Below are 15,557 nucleotides of genomic sequence, written 5' to 3'. Positions count from 1 at the left end.
TGAATGTGGAAATTATACAAAAACTACATGCTTGAGTAACATATCAAAAGGCATTATTAGCTCTTTTCTTTCTTAAGTATATTAAAGTCTAACCAATACGAATATGTCAGATGGTAGTAAACAGAAGTTTGCCCAAAAAAAAAACCTGTTCATCACATTTCTTCTAGTCAGGAGAAAATTATATATACTTGGGGGTGATGAAAACATGCCCAGTTGAGTTGTGATATAAACTGATCTCTACGTGTCTGTTTTATCTACATCTAAATCTTCAGTGATCTGATTCTCCCTCTGACAAAGCCAGAAATCAGAAAATATGATGAAATCTAAAGAATGGGCTTTGCCTCATCTCTTGTATTTGATGCTAGGGATCTGTCTTCACATCTTATTTTGTCTTCATGACACTCAGACCAATGCAAACGAGGAGGATAAAAATACCAAGCACATCCCTTAGTTTAGAGATCTGACACCCAAGGTGGAGAAAGTCATCAAAAAGCTTAATGAGTGCTCTTGTTTACTTCACCCTGTCTGTTCTCCTGCCTAAGTAGTCCTTGAATCAGTTCAGTTTTTTCATCTCCTCTGCCAACACCTTAGTCCAATTTGCTATCTTGGGGTCTCAATGCTGGCACTTTTAATTATAAAGGACAAATAATGCTTTTTTTATTTGAGTGCATTCTTCTCCCCACCCTTCTTTTATGTATCAGATTTGTTTAACAAACACTTATTATATGCCTAATATATGCAAAAGTCTGGCCTGCACACCAAAATGATGTGAATAAGTGAGGCTTACTGCCTAACATTAGAAGAAGCTGAATAAAAATTTTTAAAAATACTTTTGAAGTATTCAAACTAGTTCTCTGCATCTTAAGTTGGTAGGTTACTTATCAATTTTGACTTTTACTTGAGACTGTATAGAATTAGCATCAGTATTCCAAGTAGTTGAAGTATTATCGCAAGTTAGCTGAGTAATTTTTAAGGCCGCTTCCTTACTGATATTAGGATAGTGTGTTAAAATATGAATTGAAATCCTCTTTTGCTTTTTAGATTGTTTTTCATTAATTTTTAGAAAGATAAGAAGGGGGAAGGCGAGAGCACAACATCCACCAGCTGCCTCATGCACACCCCCCATGGGGCATGGAGCCTGCAACCCAGGCATGTGCCCTGACCAGGAAACAAGCTGGCACTCTTTCAGTGCACCAGATGACACCCAACAAACTGAGTCACACTGGCCAGGGCTGAAATCCTTCTGAGTTTATCTAATGATCTGAGGTGTTTGCAAATTAACTATGTTATAGAAAGGGCTTTGATTAACACAACTTAAAGAGAAAAAAAGTGTGATATAGGTTAGCTGTAGTTCAAAGATTTCACTTTTTCTTAAGTTCTTCACAGCAGCTCACTAATTATGATTTACATTACTGGTTTACATAACTAGATAACATTTAACTTTCATTATTCACCAGGTCATAATTATGAGTTTGTGGAAATGTGCTTGTCTTCAAGTTCATCATACAATGGCAAAAAGGTTCTTGGTTAGCAGAATAGCTAATAGATGTAATTTACTGACATACTTTTTGTTTAATATATCACTGGCCTTGCCCAGCTAATGTTGCTCAGTGGTTGAGCATCGGTTCATGAACCAAGAGGTCACCAGTTCAATTCCCGGTCAGGGCACATGCCCAGGGTTTGGGTTTGATCCTCAGTGGGGGGGCGTGCAGGAGGCAGCTGATCGATGTTTCTCTCCCATCAATGTTTCTATCTCTCTATCCCTCTCCCTCTTTCTCTAAAAATCAATAAAAACATATTTAACAAATAAAAAATTAAAAATAAATAAAATATCATTGGCCTTACCAATATACAAACAATTAATTAAGCACCTGTTGATTGTCCGTGAGCTCTTTTCTTTCAGCTGGACCAGAATAAACTGTTGCCTAACTGGTGGGATTTTAAAGGTACTATTATAAGAATTAATAAATTTATTTAATATATTCTTATTTGTGAAAAATATATATGTATATATCAAACCATAACTCCCAACTATGTGACTTAGTATTGGAAAGCTATGATCCATAAAAGAAAACATCGGTAGAGCAATGACTATCTTTTATCCCTGCTTCAGCAAAAGCCATGGGCATAGCCATCTTGCTAGCAGTAATAAATACCTAGTTATAGATGCCAAAATTTCCCTTTGACTGGAAATTGGCCTGTTGTGTGACCCAACATTCAGCATCATTAGATAATGTATATATGTATCCTGAATTTGCAAAAATATAACCAAGGCTGTACTCCACTATGAAAGAAGCACCCACATTTTCCAATGCACTTCATTTAGAAACAAGATGAGCTAGTAAGCCATACACACACCATGGTGCCATTAATAGTAGGTTCACTTGTATGTTACGTGAATTGCCAATGTCCATTCCCTATATGAGGTGAGCATTTTCTTCACTCCTTGTAGGAAGCTCTCAGTAACATGACTCGTCCCAAGTTCAGACTTACTTCAAACTACAGGAAAAAAGGCATTATTCATAACCCATCTGCTAAGACTGTACCATTTTGAAAGATGAAGTGTTTTAAGATACAGAGGAGTTTTTATTCCCTTGGTAATTTGAATAGGAAAGGAATTAATTGTTGAGAGTGAAACTTTAAAGAAAATTTACTTAAAACTTCATTGTCAACTTATGTACATTAATAGCCCAAGCTGATCTACTTGCCCAAGTACAATTTATTTAGTACCTAAAGGGTACAAAGCGGTGCATCAGGCATTGGGGCCAAGTGGTAGCCTGAGACCATTTCATCAGCTTTTCTAACTCCATTTGCAATAATTATCTGTACTTTACCATTAGCATGTATTATAGCTGATCAGGCACATTTATTGTTTCATGTGCATCTGTCTCAACAATAGTTGTTTCCCTGTGGCCTAGCACAATGACTTTACCTTATTTTTTATACCCGCAGTTACTAATTTTGAATTAAACTATGTTTAGAATGTGTGGTGCATACGTGCCTTTAGGAAGTACAGTAATGTGGATTCAGTAGATCTCAATCAAATCAAATATGATTAAATGAATGGCTGGTCTCCCTCTACTATAACATGCCTTCAGACTGCCAGAATAAGTAGTAATTTACATATATGATCCCCCACCCTCACTCCCAAAGCTCTTTGAGTCTTGTTTCAAGCCAAAAATGATCAAGCCACATGACTTTTATCTCTTTTTATTATCAGTTCAACTCAATTATTTATTATTACTTTCCTTTGAGATAGATGATTATTATAAGAAAAAAACCTTAAGTTCTCATTGCATTCTATACTTCAAATGTAATTCAAAAAAAGTTCTGGAAGGAAATTTTTATGACTATTTATAGGCTATGATGAAGGAAAAGGCCTTTCTAAACATAAAACTAGGGGAAAAATACCTATATTAAAAAGTTAAAATTCAGAGCAACAACAATGAAGAAAAAATAAAGGCTATTGTAACCATGCAGAAACTTATTTAATCTGATATTTTCTCCTCCTTTCGTTTTGATTCAAACTGGCCTTGTCCATCCGAGGAGCACCCTGATTCACCCACCTCCCTCTCCCTTGCACTTCTACCCCTTAATTATTAAGCCCTCAGGACAATGATGTTCTGGTGAGCATCATATAATCCTAGGAACAAAGATTATGCTGACCACAGAAACAGAGTTTCAGCCTACAGATAAAATCTAGGCCTCCGTTTTGTTTGAGCTCTAGACCCAGAAAACTGAACTGACCCCAGTGACCACACCCTTGCGAAACCAGAGTGACGCAGTGGCTGACATCAGGACCAGATGCAATGATCACCCTCGCTCCAGGAAATCGATGGAGACCATGATCCTAACCACAACCCTAACTCCCTTGGTCCCCATGAGTAATGATTTTCCCCCTCTTAACGCATCCTGCGAGAAGCCCAGGAAGGAGCCAGGCCTTAGAGTAACAGCTCACCTGTGGCTCCAAGGCTTGACTCCATTGAAATAAAAATCCTCCTTCCTTGTTGTACTGTATGTTCGGTTGGTTCACTGGTTAGTTCACTGTTTCTGTGGGAGTGGGGTGGAGGGAATACAGGTGGGTATAAGCGGATATAAGCAAATACTTCAGCGAGCTTGGCAATTTTGCCAACCAATCAAAGGGAAACCCTTAAAGGGAAACTATTAATCTTTAAAGGAATTTTTGGCATGTTATTAAACTTTTCTTTCAATCCTCACCCTAGGACATTTTCCTCACTTCTCAGAGAGAGTGGAAGGGAGAGAGAGAGAGAAACATCGATATGAAACAGACACATCGATTGGTTGCCTCCCACGTGTGCCCAGGCCTGGGCCTGGGACCAGGGGTTAAGCCTGCAACGGAGGTACATGCCCTTGACTGGAATCGAACCCAAGACCCTTCAGTTCGAGGGCCGACGCTGTAACCTCTGAGCCAAACCAGCTAGGAATAAACTTTTTAACAGTGGATGTAAAAGAGCTAGATTTTGTAGGGTTTCAGAACAAGCCACCCCAAGATGTGCTTCTGTGGTTTGTAGACTGTTTAGAGCTAACGGCAATTTTAGCCGTGTGCTTTTGGAATGCATTCGATATTAAGCCACCGCCAACTTAAAATGGACTTCTGTAAGCATAGTTTAGTATGTATGAATCTCGTGAAAACCAAAAACTTATAACAAAGACACAAGAAATTAAAAGAAAGGAATCCAAACCACTATAGAAAGTCATCTCTGTACAAGGGAAGAGAGCAGTGTCCCGAAGGAAATAGAGATTGCAAATGGGAGAGAATTTAAAAGATAAAAAAGAACAGAGGAAGATACAAATACTATACTCAGAGATAAGGCTGGGTATTACATCAATGAAACAAAAACAGGATACGATCAAAATGACATCAGAAAGCAAGAGATCTTGAAAATTAAAAATATGTGATGGTCAAAGTTAATTTTTATTGGAAAATCAGTAAATTAAACTTAAGCTTAAAATATTAAAGAGATGGACCGGCTCAATGGTTGAATGTCAACCTATGAACCAGGAAATTATGGTTCAATTCCCAATCAGGGCACATGCTGGGGCTGCAAGCTTGATCCCAAGTAGGGGTGTGGAGAAGGCAGCCGATCAGTGACTCTCTCATCACTGATGTTTCTGTCTCTCTATCCTTCTCTCTTCCTCTCTCTGAAATTAATAAAAACATATTGGAAAAAAAATTAAGATGGAAAATCATTTAAAAAAAATAAATACAAGTTTGTCTAATAAATTTAATTCTCAAAAAACCCTTTGGAAAGGAAAGCTGAGAAAATGGAAGGGTGAAATTTATCAAGAAATAATTCACAAATGGATTATTTAATGATATTAAGGGATGAATGTAAATTTTATTTTTACTTATAATAATGGTATGTGGTTATGTTGTATAAGGTGTTCCTATCTTTTACAAATAAATACAACACTAAAAAATTTACAGATAAAATATGTGATGTCTAGAGTTTGTTTTAAATGGAGTGGGAGGAAAGTAGGTAGGAATATAAAGAAAACAAGGCCATGTGTTGATAACTGTTGAAATTTTATATACACATAAAAGCTTCCATAACAAAAGGCTAAAAATGTAAATACAGAAAAGTATATACCTCATATTGGTATACTGGTATGATCCAAATGTTTTATTAAAATATTTTAGGAGGATGGTAGAGAAGAAAAGTGAGGGTGTTGTTATATGGTCAACCGTCATCTTCATATTAGGATATCAGCATATTACATTTAAAACTGATAAATTAAAAGTGTCTAGGGGTTTCAAGATGGCGGTGGAATAGGTGGACCTTTCTCAAACCTCTTCTCAGGGCCAGACTGGAAATAAAACTAAATTGGGGAACAATCACCCAGAATCACCAACTGAGGACCAGTGAAGACGAGACATCTCAAGGAAGGGAAGAAACCACCTGGAGACTGGTAGGAAGGGCGGGGTCCTGAGAGGGGCTGACCAACTTCCAGGGGGACAGGCTGACAGTGACGAGGGGTCTCTCTGCTGCAGAGGGGGTGGGGGGTTCCAGAGAAGGGAGGCCTGGACCCCAGGCTGGACTCCCCCACGAGAGCACCAGAGCCAAGAACAGCAGCCTGTGTAACATCCAGCCCTGAAAGGCGGGGGAGAGCTGGAGCCTGTCAGAGATAAAGCCACTTCAAACAAGCAAACAAACAAACCAACCAGAGCACAGGATTTTCATTTGCAGCCACTCACCTGAGGCTTCCTGGAACAGCGGCAGCCAGGAAACCCCCCTACTGCAGGAGCCATTTTTCCTGAGAGGCCCAAGCTGCTCCCGGCAGCCAAAGCTTGAGCAAAGTCAAATACCCTGTCCTCAGGTACACAGCTTGCCCACCCTCAGGAATCCCACTTGCCTCATCCTGCCTCTCTACCCCTGCTGAGGAGACAGCAACACGGGCCAAGTCTATGGGTTTGAACAAAATCAGGGGGCATCAGTGACTGGCTTCGGGGTGGGGCCATTCCCCCCACTGTGCTGGGAGCCTGGCTGGTGCTTCCCTCTCACAGGAGACATGATAGAAACTTGCAGCTTCCAACAGATCCCACTGGACTGTACATGAGGGGCCCAGCTGAGGACACGAAAATATTCTGGGACAGTCTCAGATAAGTGGCTCTGGGGTAGGGGAACATACCCGCCAACTTCCCTGACATCTGAATGGCACCTCCCCCTCACAGGAGACCCAGAGGTCTCATAATCCCGACTCAGCCAAAAGTCCTTACAGGTGGAGGCGGAGCCCAAGGAGCCTTGGGGCTTATGCTGGCCTGTCCCTGAGCCCCCTGATGCTAACAAGCAAGCCCTAGAGCACAGCCTCTCCCATGTGCAGCCAAGCCCCATGGAGACAGACACAAACTGTGGGTCCCTTGAAGCTTCAAAAAGGTTGCTGAGAGCCAAATGCAGCCAGCTTCTGACAGCGGCTAGCACCAAAGTACCTCCTGGGAAGCCCATAAACTACAGGCAAAACAGTCAGCCTCGGTCAACATAAGGGCTGGATGTAAAGGGAACTCCCAGGAGGTACTGAACGCTGCCGAGACGAGCACCACGTCACTCTTTTCCCCTTTTTTGCCTTATTTCCTTTATTGCTTTGTTATTATTTTTGTCTTTTTTCTTTCATATTTCTTAATTTTCTCTTTCCTTTTCTTACTCTATCTTTTCTTCTGTAACCTTCTTTCTCTTCTGTTTTCTTTTTCTCATTTTTTGTCTTCTTTCTCCTATGTTATCCTTTTCATAATTGTTTCCTTCCTCTTTTCTTTTATACCATTTTCCTCTCCTATTCTTTATTCTTAAATTTTTCTCTCCCTTCTGTCCTTTCATATTCCTTTTTCTTCCCCCACACCCTTGTTTTTTTCTTCTTGTATTGTTTAATTTTCTTTTATTATTCTTGTTCTCTTTCGTAATTCTCCTTTCTTTTGTGGTTGTTTCTGTTGTTGCGGTAAGGGTCTTCTGTATTTTTTTGTTGTGTTGTGTTTTGGTTTGTTCTGTCGGTACCTGTACAGCAGTTCACATGACATGGTAGGAGTTGAGCTTCACAGCTGGCCAACCCATGAAAAGGACAACAATCAAGACTCAGTTTCCACAGGAGAGCCCAAATAACCCACACGAGGAACATTCCTAGAGCATCCAGCTCAGGAGATCAAAGAGATTGCACCATTGGGTCCCTCAGAACATTTACTATATGAGGCTGCCCCACAAAGACTGGGAGGCATAGCAGTTTGATCTAATACATAGAAACAAATACAAAGGGACAGCAAAAATGGGGAGACAGAGAACTCTCAAATGAAAGAAAAGGAGGAAACTCCAGTATCAGATATAGAGTATAACCACGTAAAGTAATGGTTATAAGGATGTGCAAGGAACTTAGTGAGAATTACAAGAAACTTAGTGGGAACTACAATAGCACAAAAAAGGAAATAGAAACAATGAACAAGAACCAGTCGGAAATGAAGAATACCATATCTGACATCAAGAATACACTAGGAGGAGTCAAAAGTAGATTGAATGAGTCAGAGGGTTGAGTCAGTGATTTGGAAGACAAGGCAGAAAAAAATATCAATTCGAACATCAAGAAGAAGAAAATGAATTAAAAAGCAGGAGAACAGTTTAAGGGAACTTTGGGAAACCATGAAACATAATATCTGCATCATAAGGACAACAGAAGGAGAAGAAAGTGACCAAGGAATAGAGAACCTGTTTAAAGAAATAACAGAAAACTTCCCTAAGCAGTAAAGGAAAAAGTCACACAAATTCAGGAAGCACAGAGAGTTCCAATCAGAAGAACTCAGAGACCCACTCCAAAATACATCATAACTAAAATGACAAACATCAAAGACAAAGAAAGAATCTTAAAAGTAATAAGAGAGACAAAAAGTTATCTACAAGGGAGTTCCCAGAAAAGAAAAAAAAAAGAAAAAAAAGAAAAAGAATAAAATAAAAGGGAGTTCCCATTAGACTGTCAGCTGATTTTTCAACAGAAATACTTCAGGCCAAAAGGGATTGGCATGATACGTATGTTTTACCACAAATCAAGTGTGTGTTTTGTGGGTTGGGGGGGAGGGGATGGGATTAACATCCTACAGAAATTATTTTATTAAAAAAGTTGTCATAGAGAGGGCAGCAGAAAAACTAAGGTCACTAGACTAAGTTTTTACTCAGGCCATGGCCAAACAAACAAAAATGATTTTTCCCTTTAAAAATATTTGTATAGAGAAAGGAAGTAAAAATAAAGATTATTAAAAAAACACACATTCATTTAATATAGAGATTATAAACAAAGGATCTGAAAGTGAAATTTGTGAAGCTCAAAACTGAAAATATTGATCAAATCTGGGTATTTGAAACATGTGATATTAGAAGACCAACATATAACTAATTTATTTAAATGGCAATTTTCATTTACCTTAAAAAGAAATAGCATTTTATTCTAGGTGCTCTCGTGATTATGCATACTTTAAAAACACTCAATTCTTTTCTATTTAAAGGAGTATTGCAGTGCTTTAAGATCAATTGTTCAAGATGAAGCTGCTACTATAGAACAACACTATGTTAATCAGTAAGAGGAGGTATTTCTTTCTTAGTGACATTGGCAAAATAATTACTCTTGCCATGGTAGGCCCTATTTTCTAACCCTCTATGAAAAACCAACACTTTGTAATCCTATTTCAACATGATAGATCAGTACAAGAAATTGCTTATCTGCATTCTAAGACCCATTTGGGTTCAGCATAAAGTGCCATGTGCTATTTGCACATTTTTAATATGTTAAAATGGCAACTGCAAACGTAAAATTAAATGCCTTTAAAATCAATGTAAAACCCTCCCTGGAGAACAAGTAAAAATTATTCCAACAAAATATCAAGTTATATTTAATTACTTGATATAATTTTTAAAAAATATATGCTTTATGTACTTTCTATTAGTAAGCAGACAAAATATACAACTATTTTATGCCATCTCCCAAGATTAGCTGTATGGCCTATGTGGACTCTAAACTTTCTATTAATAGAAAACCACTGAAAAATTAAGTTTTTATTATACCCTATTCAACACAAATTACATTATCCTATACTTCCTTGTCAACTACTCTGGCAGACATACACATAGCTATATGGAGTACTGGTGAGAGTTCCTAAGAGGAGAAATAGTATTAGTTTTATTATTAAACTCCAGTTAACAACATTCAGTCCTTACCCACTTAGAATCGGTATCTGAGGAGACAGGTCAGGGGCACTCTGAATTGTTATTAGAAACACTTGTAAAACATTTTTCAAATTGCTTTTTATGAGTTTCCTGAAATCATTATGTTTGGTCATTTTTACAAAGGTGAGAGAAGAATTTGTCATTCAGAGCTGTTCAACCACATACTATTCTATAAATTTCATAAAAAGCTGAGAAAGCCTATGTAGAAAATGTCTCCAGTTTTAAACACCTCCCTCCCCCAAAAGTAAACTGATATTGATTTGTCATCCAATGCCATTTTCCTCACAAAACTCAATCATCTCATTTGAGACATTTTTTCATCTTTTATATACATGTATGAGATGGGATAAAGAGGTAACAAACTGACTATAAGCCATACCAAAAACATACTTATTTTATACTCACAAGTTAGGCAAAAAGATCACACATTTGCCCATCAACTTTTTCACAGTCAGCAGGAAATATCTGCCTGGAAGATAATGAATGGGTAGCTAAAGTCTAATTACATGGGTTTCAAGCTATAGCCGCTAGGAGCTCCCTGTAGGAACTCATACACCTCCACAGATGAAGATTAAGAACTGAGAGCAGGGACCCATTTTTAAAGTATTTTAAAAGCCCTTGAAACTGAAATGTTTTTAAAGAGAGACAATTTAAGAGTTATAGCTTGGCCTATAGTCGTTATTGTTTAAACTCTCTTAAGGTCAAGAATTTCCATGTGCATATGCATGTGTGCAAGTGGTCAGTAGCTTCAAACTAGTGTTTGTTACTAGCTGGTAGGCAGGCAAGACTTGTCTGCCTGGGTAGTCAATGAGGGAAGCACCTGAAAGTAGGGATGTGGTACCTTCCACTGACTATTTCAACCATTTTTTCCCCATCTTAATGATAGTTTTGGATAGAATTATCTACATGCTGACTACTATATTTACATCAAAAGTCTTGTCTGAGAAGGCAGTTTCACAGTTATGAAATCAACCACCATAACAGCTCTTAATATGTCTTTTAAGTAGAATAATGGCCCTTCTAGCTAATGTAAATAAGAAAACGTTTGAGTGAGAATAATTTTAATCCTATTACAGTCCTTGGGACCAATTATCAAAGTACCACTCAGACATTTAGCACATAGAATATCTCACACTCTGCTCCAGGAATTTGCCAAACATATCTTGGGATAGATATCCCTTTGAACCTTCCCAAGCTGACCCATAAATTTTCTTTATTGATTTACATTTATTAGTTTGAAATGTTTGGGTCAAAATCCAATCCCTGCTGTTTTTCAGGAAACATTTATCGTCTCTTAGACTGTAATACCAGTGTATGAATTACTGGTTCAATCCTTAAAAGCATTAACGCATTCTTTGGAAATACACATTGGCCATGCTTACTAAACATGTAAAGAAAGATAACTGAATAGATAGCATAAATAATATTGATATATACACTAGGTAATTAGGTCCCAAATTAGATTTCCTTTGCCTGAATATTGGTTTATCAGCATATAATTATACTAGACAGATACCCAGTTCACTTGATGCTATAAGAAGAATTTTCTGCATTTGGAAGGAAATATGATAGTAGAAACCCTAAAGTGTCACAGATTTTAAAATATTTACTCTTAGGTTATATCTACAAAAAATGAAGTACTCCCCATACAAAGTAAACATGTTGAGATAAAATCCATTGCATTTTCCCCTAAGTTATGTATATCTACTGGTTTCTGGATATAGCCTCATACCTACTTATCTTTCCTACTTTACACTGACCCTAAGTTTCACCAATATTTTTATTTCTATGGTGCTGAAAACTAAAACATTTCTCTACCTTTCCTAACAATCAGCAAAAAGAAAGCAATGCTATTATTTTGATTCTATTTCCAACACCACTATGAAAGCACATTGAAACAAAAGGTGGTACAAAAAATACAGAGTTGACATAAATAAATTCTGTGAGTAGAAATAGAAGTTAAAATTCAGTTGAATTATTTAATCATAGTTATAATTTCTGACTTAACTATAAAGTTATTATGCAATTGTTCCAGGTAGCTGAAAGAATGTGGTGACTATTAATACAATTAACATAAAAAGTATGCTTTTAAAATTTACCTAGTCCTATCATTAAAACTGTTGAAAACATAGGAACCAAGTAGGTGGCAAGAAGATAGTAATATTCACGTACTTATGCTAAGAGTAATGGAACTCTTACACAATAGTCAGAGTGCCTGATACATTTGATTACCTGACATTTCTCTCTTAACACTCCTCATTCAATGATCTCAGGGAACTTACCAAAAATTACTGGTAATTTAATACTGCTTAATTTAATCTTTTTTTTGTTTTGTTAATCCTCACAGGAGGATATTTTTCCATTGCTCTTAGAGAGAGTGGAAGGGAGGGAGGGAAGGGGAGAGAGAGTATGTGTGTGTGAGAAAGAGGGAGAGAGAGAGAAACATCAATGTGCAAGAGACACATCGATTGGTTGTCTCCAGCCCCTGCCCAGGCCAGGGCAGGAACTGAATGTGAAACCCAGGTATGTGCCCTTGACCGGGCAAGAAGAATTGTGTATAGTAACCTAACAACCTCCAAGGCTAAAGAGTAGAATGTAGTTAGGGTGCCTATGTAACTTATGCCAAGTGGGAGACTTCAAAGAAGGGGCAATAGGTATTAATAGTAGATGTTATTCTAAAGTTCATTCATTAAATTTTTTATCAAAGTGAAACATTGGAACAAATTCAGTATTATTTTCTTAGTTGGCATTTGTATGCCAGTAGTAGTCTAAATATGTAAAAGTTGGGAAAGCCTTACTGTTATGAAGTTTGCCAAATACTTTCCCTGGTTTCTACTAATTACCTTGTCAAAATAATGATGTATGTAACTTGACTGACGTAATTGGAGATGTCAACAGTAAGTTTTGATGACTAAATTTACCCCAACCTTTCTCACTGTGCCTACGGTGCATGAAATCACAGGTAGCTTTAAGTAACCGGAGAGTGTTAAGCTTCCAAATACTTATATACATGCTATAAATTATATTTTATTGCACAATTAGAAACACAAATCAGTTCTCTATCTTCCACATTGCAACACTGAGTCAAGGAAAGAACTGACTTGGTAAGACCGCATTTAAAGCTTCTAGAAATCCTCTTGACCATTTTGAGAGAACATTATGCAATACACTTCTTATTCTCCAAATTCTCAATATCATTACCTAGTAATATTATGCTTAGATTAAAGAATACCTTTTGGTTACGAGTAGAAAAGCCTGTGAGTCCAAAGATCCTTTGGCTGAGTTCAGGGTGAGCTTTTTATATAAACTATTCTGATCTTCTCATTATTTTTCCTTTCACGTACACACAACCCAAAGCTTTGGAAAGATTCCACTTTCACTCAATGCATTTGTAGTAGGAATTGTTAGTGCTCACCGATATTCTCCTTCCTGAGCATACAAAAGGCTATATAGTTCTCAACCTGCTTCTATTCTAGCAGGGCCATGTGGCTAATTCTGGCCAGTCAAATATTAGCAGAAATGTGTGCCACAGCCAGGCTGGCACAGTAGGTAAAAAGCTCATGTGAAAATATTTAATCTTTCTCTTTTCTCTGCTGCAGCAGGTCCTGAGGAGGAGGCCCCCAACAGCTGGGTCCCTCAGTGACTTCAGGGAGAAAAACATTGCTACTGATCTTTCTCAGACATGGAGTGTGACCGTGAAATAAACTTTTGTGATTTTAATCTACAACTACCATAATACAGTAACCAAAGTCAAACTTTCCTCCTACTTCTCCTGATGACTCCAATCAATGTAATAACACAACCATTCTTCCACTATAATTCAGTTTTGAAATCCTGGAATTATCCTTAATTGTTCAAATTCCTTGCTCCATACATTCAAATCAGTTACCAGAACATAGGTACTACTTTAAAGCCTCCTTGCTGCTAATATATGCCTCTCCTTCATTCTCCCATTGCTAATGACGTAACCTCAGACCTTTTTATGCAAGCCAGGACCTCTTACAACAGCCTGCCGATAGTTCTCCAACCTCCAGAATTTTCTGCCATTCTATACACCTTTCCAAATACACATTTTTACTACATCCGTCTTTTATACAGAAATTTTGAAAGGCATACTTTTACCTACTAAAATACATCAAATTCTTCTTTTATTGGGGGAGGGAGATTTGTTGTTCCACTTATTTCTGCATTCATTGGTTACTTCTTATACGTACCCTGACCTGGAATTGAACCTGCAACCTTGCCATATCCAGATAGTGTTCTAACCAATTGAGCTACCCAGCCAGGGCCAATACATCAAATTCTTTAGCCTGACATTCAAGTTCCTCTATTAAATTAACCCCAATCCTCTTTTCCAGCTTTACTGCACATCATTTCTCTTCATATACTTATGTTCAGCCAAACTCTTTGCTTGTTTTAGTTGTTTCTATTTAATTGATATCATATTTTTCTTCTTTTACACTGTCTCTTTTCTTCATTCCCTCTAAATTGAGCAACTGTCTAGAATGCACCTATAAACTCTTCTAATAACAAAGTCAAGAATCTTTCATCATTGCTCTATTGATTATGAGTTCTCCACCCACTGAACTCTCATCACACTTTGAGGATATCTTTTAGATTCATATGAAATCAGAGTATTATATTATTACTATTTTATTTGTAGTAAAAAAAAATCCTATCTTTTTATACTATTATTGTATTATCTGTGTAACTGACAGATTTCTCATTACTGTTAGGTTCTTAAGGGCAGAGACTAGGACTTAATTATCCTTTATTCCACAAATTTCCTAGTTCATGATTAAAGAGCTTAAGTGTATTTACATAGTCTAGAGAAAGTTAGGCCACTGGAGCAATTTCTGCCTTTGGTCCTTGATATTGTGCTGGCTTAGAGTTTAACAGTTCTCATCTTCTGAAAATAACATGTACCACCAGCATCTTTGGTTGACAATGGATTAAGCAAGTGTGCTGTCTAAACCTATTATATAGATTAGGGAAGAAGCCAGAATCTAACAGTTTATCTTAGGGATGTTTTGCCATGTAGCTAAAACAATTAATAAATGCTATGAAATATACATCTTCATTATACCAGGACATATTAATAATAGTTTGCTTGCCTTGATTTGAGTTACTAAACCCTTTAGGAAATGAATTGCATCTCCCAATAAACAAGACATGGTATTACATAGTTAAATACTTAAATTCCACAAAATAATTATTGAAATAAAAATCCTAAATTTTCATAAGTGAGATTAAGCAAATTCCATTTTTTTAAAAAGAGTTTTCTGGTGGAGTGGGACAGGAGCAAATGGTCATGTTTCTCAATTTATTGGAAGAGAAATGCTTTTTCACTTGAAAAATGTAAAATATGCTAGCATACTCTCCTTTCCCCTTATTATTGATTTAGACTACATTGAATTCATAATTTCAAAAATAAAATTCAAATTTATACCAATTCATAAACTTTGAAAATTATTTAATTGTTGATCATTGTATTATATATTGAAACTTGCTAAAAGAGTAGATCTTATGTGTTCTTATCACAAGGAAAAAGAATTTGCAACCATGTGTGGTGATGGATGTCAACTAGATATATTGTGGTGATCATTTCCCAATATATACACATATTGAATTCATTATGTTGTACACCTGAAACTTACATAATATTATCTGTCAACTATATCTCAATAAAAATACTATCCCCATTTTACAGATCAAGAAACTACGGCTGTTTGACCTTGGTCAAATCACTTCACCTTCTTCCTCAGTTTATACCAAGTACAAACCAAGTCCCATGGTAGAGCCACATTAACCTAAATATTCATTATTCCATAGGTTTGCTGAGCA

General features: G+C 37.0%; 1 protein-coding gene across 2 annotated transcripts in view; it reads right to left on the bottom strand.

Annotated features, from left to right (window-relative positions):
- SLCO1A2 (solute carrier organic anion transporter family member 1A2) overlaps positions 1-15,557 on the bottom strand; it is a 77,850-nt gene that overhangs the window by 41,994 nt on the left and 20,299 nt on the right. The window contains exon 1 of one of the 2 annotated variants that reach the window (XM_087814771.1): positions 3,959-3,977. The exons of the other annotated variant lie outside the window; for it this stretch is intronic. The gene's annotated coding sequence lies outside the window, so the exon portion shown is untranslated. Of the gene's footprint in view, positions 1-3,958; positions 3,978-15,557 lie in introns of those variants that run through there. 2 annotated transcript variants of the gene reach the window in all.

The sequence above is a fragment of the Miniopterus natalensis genome, chromosome 2 (assembly GCF_054644295.1).
Source record: "Miniopterus natalensis isolate mMinNat1 chromosome 2, mMinNat1.hap1, whole genome shotgun sequence".
NCBI lineage: Eukaryota > Metazoa > Chordata > Mammalia > Chiroptera > Miniopteridae > Miniopterus > Miniopterus natalensis.
This window is presented reverse-complemented; position numbering and strand designations above follow the sequence as displayed.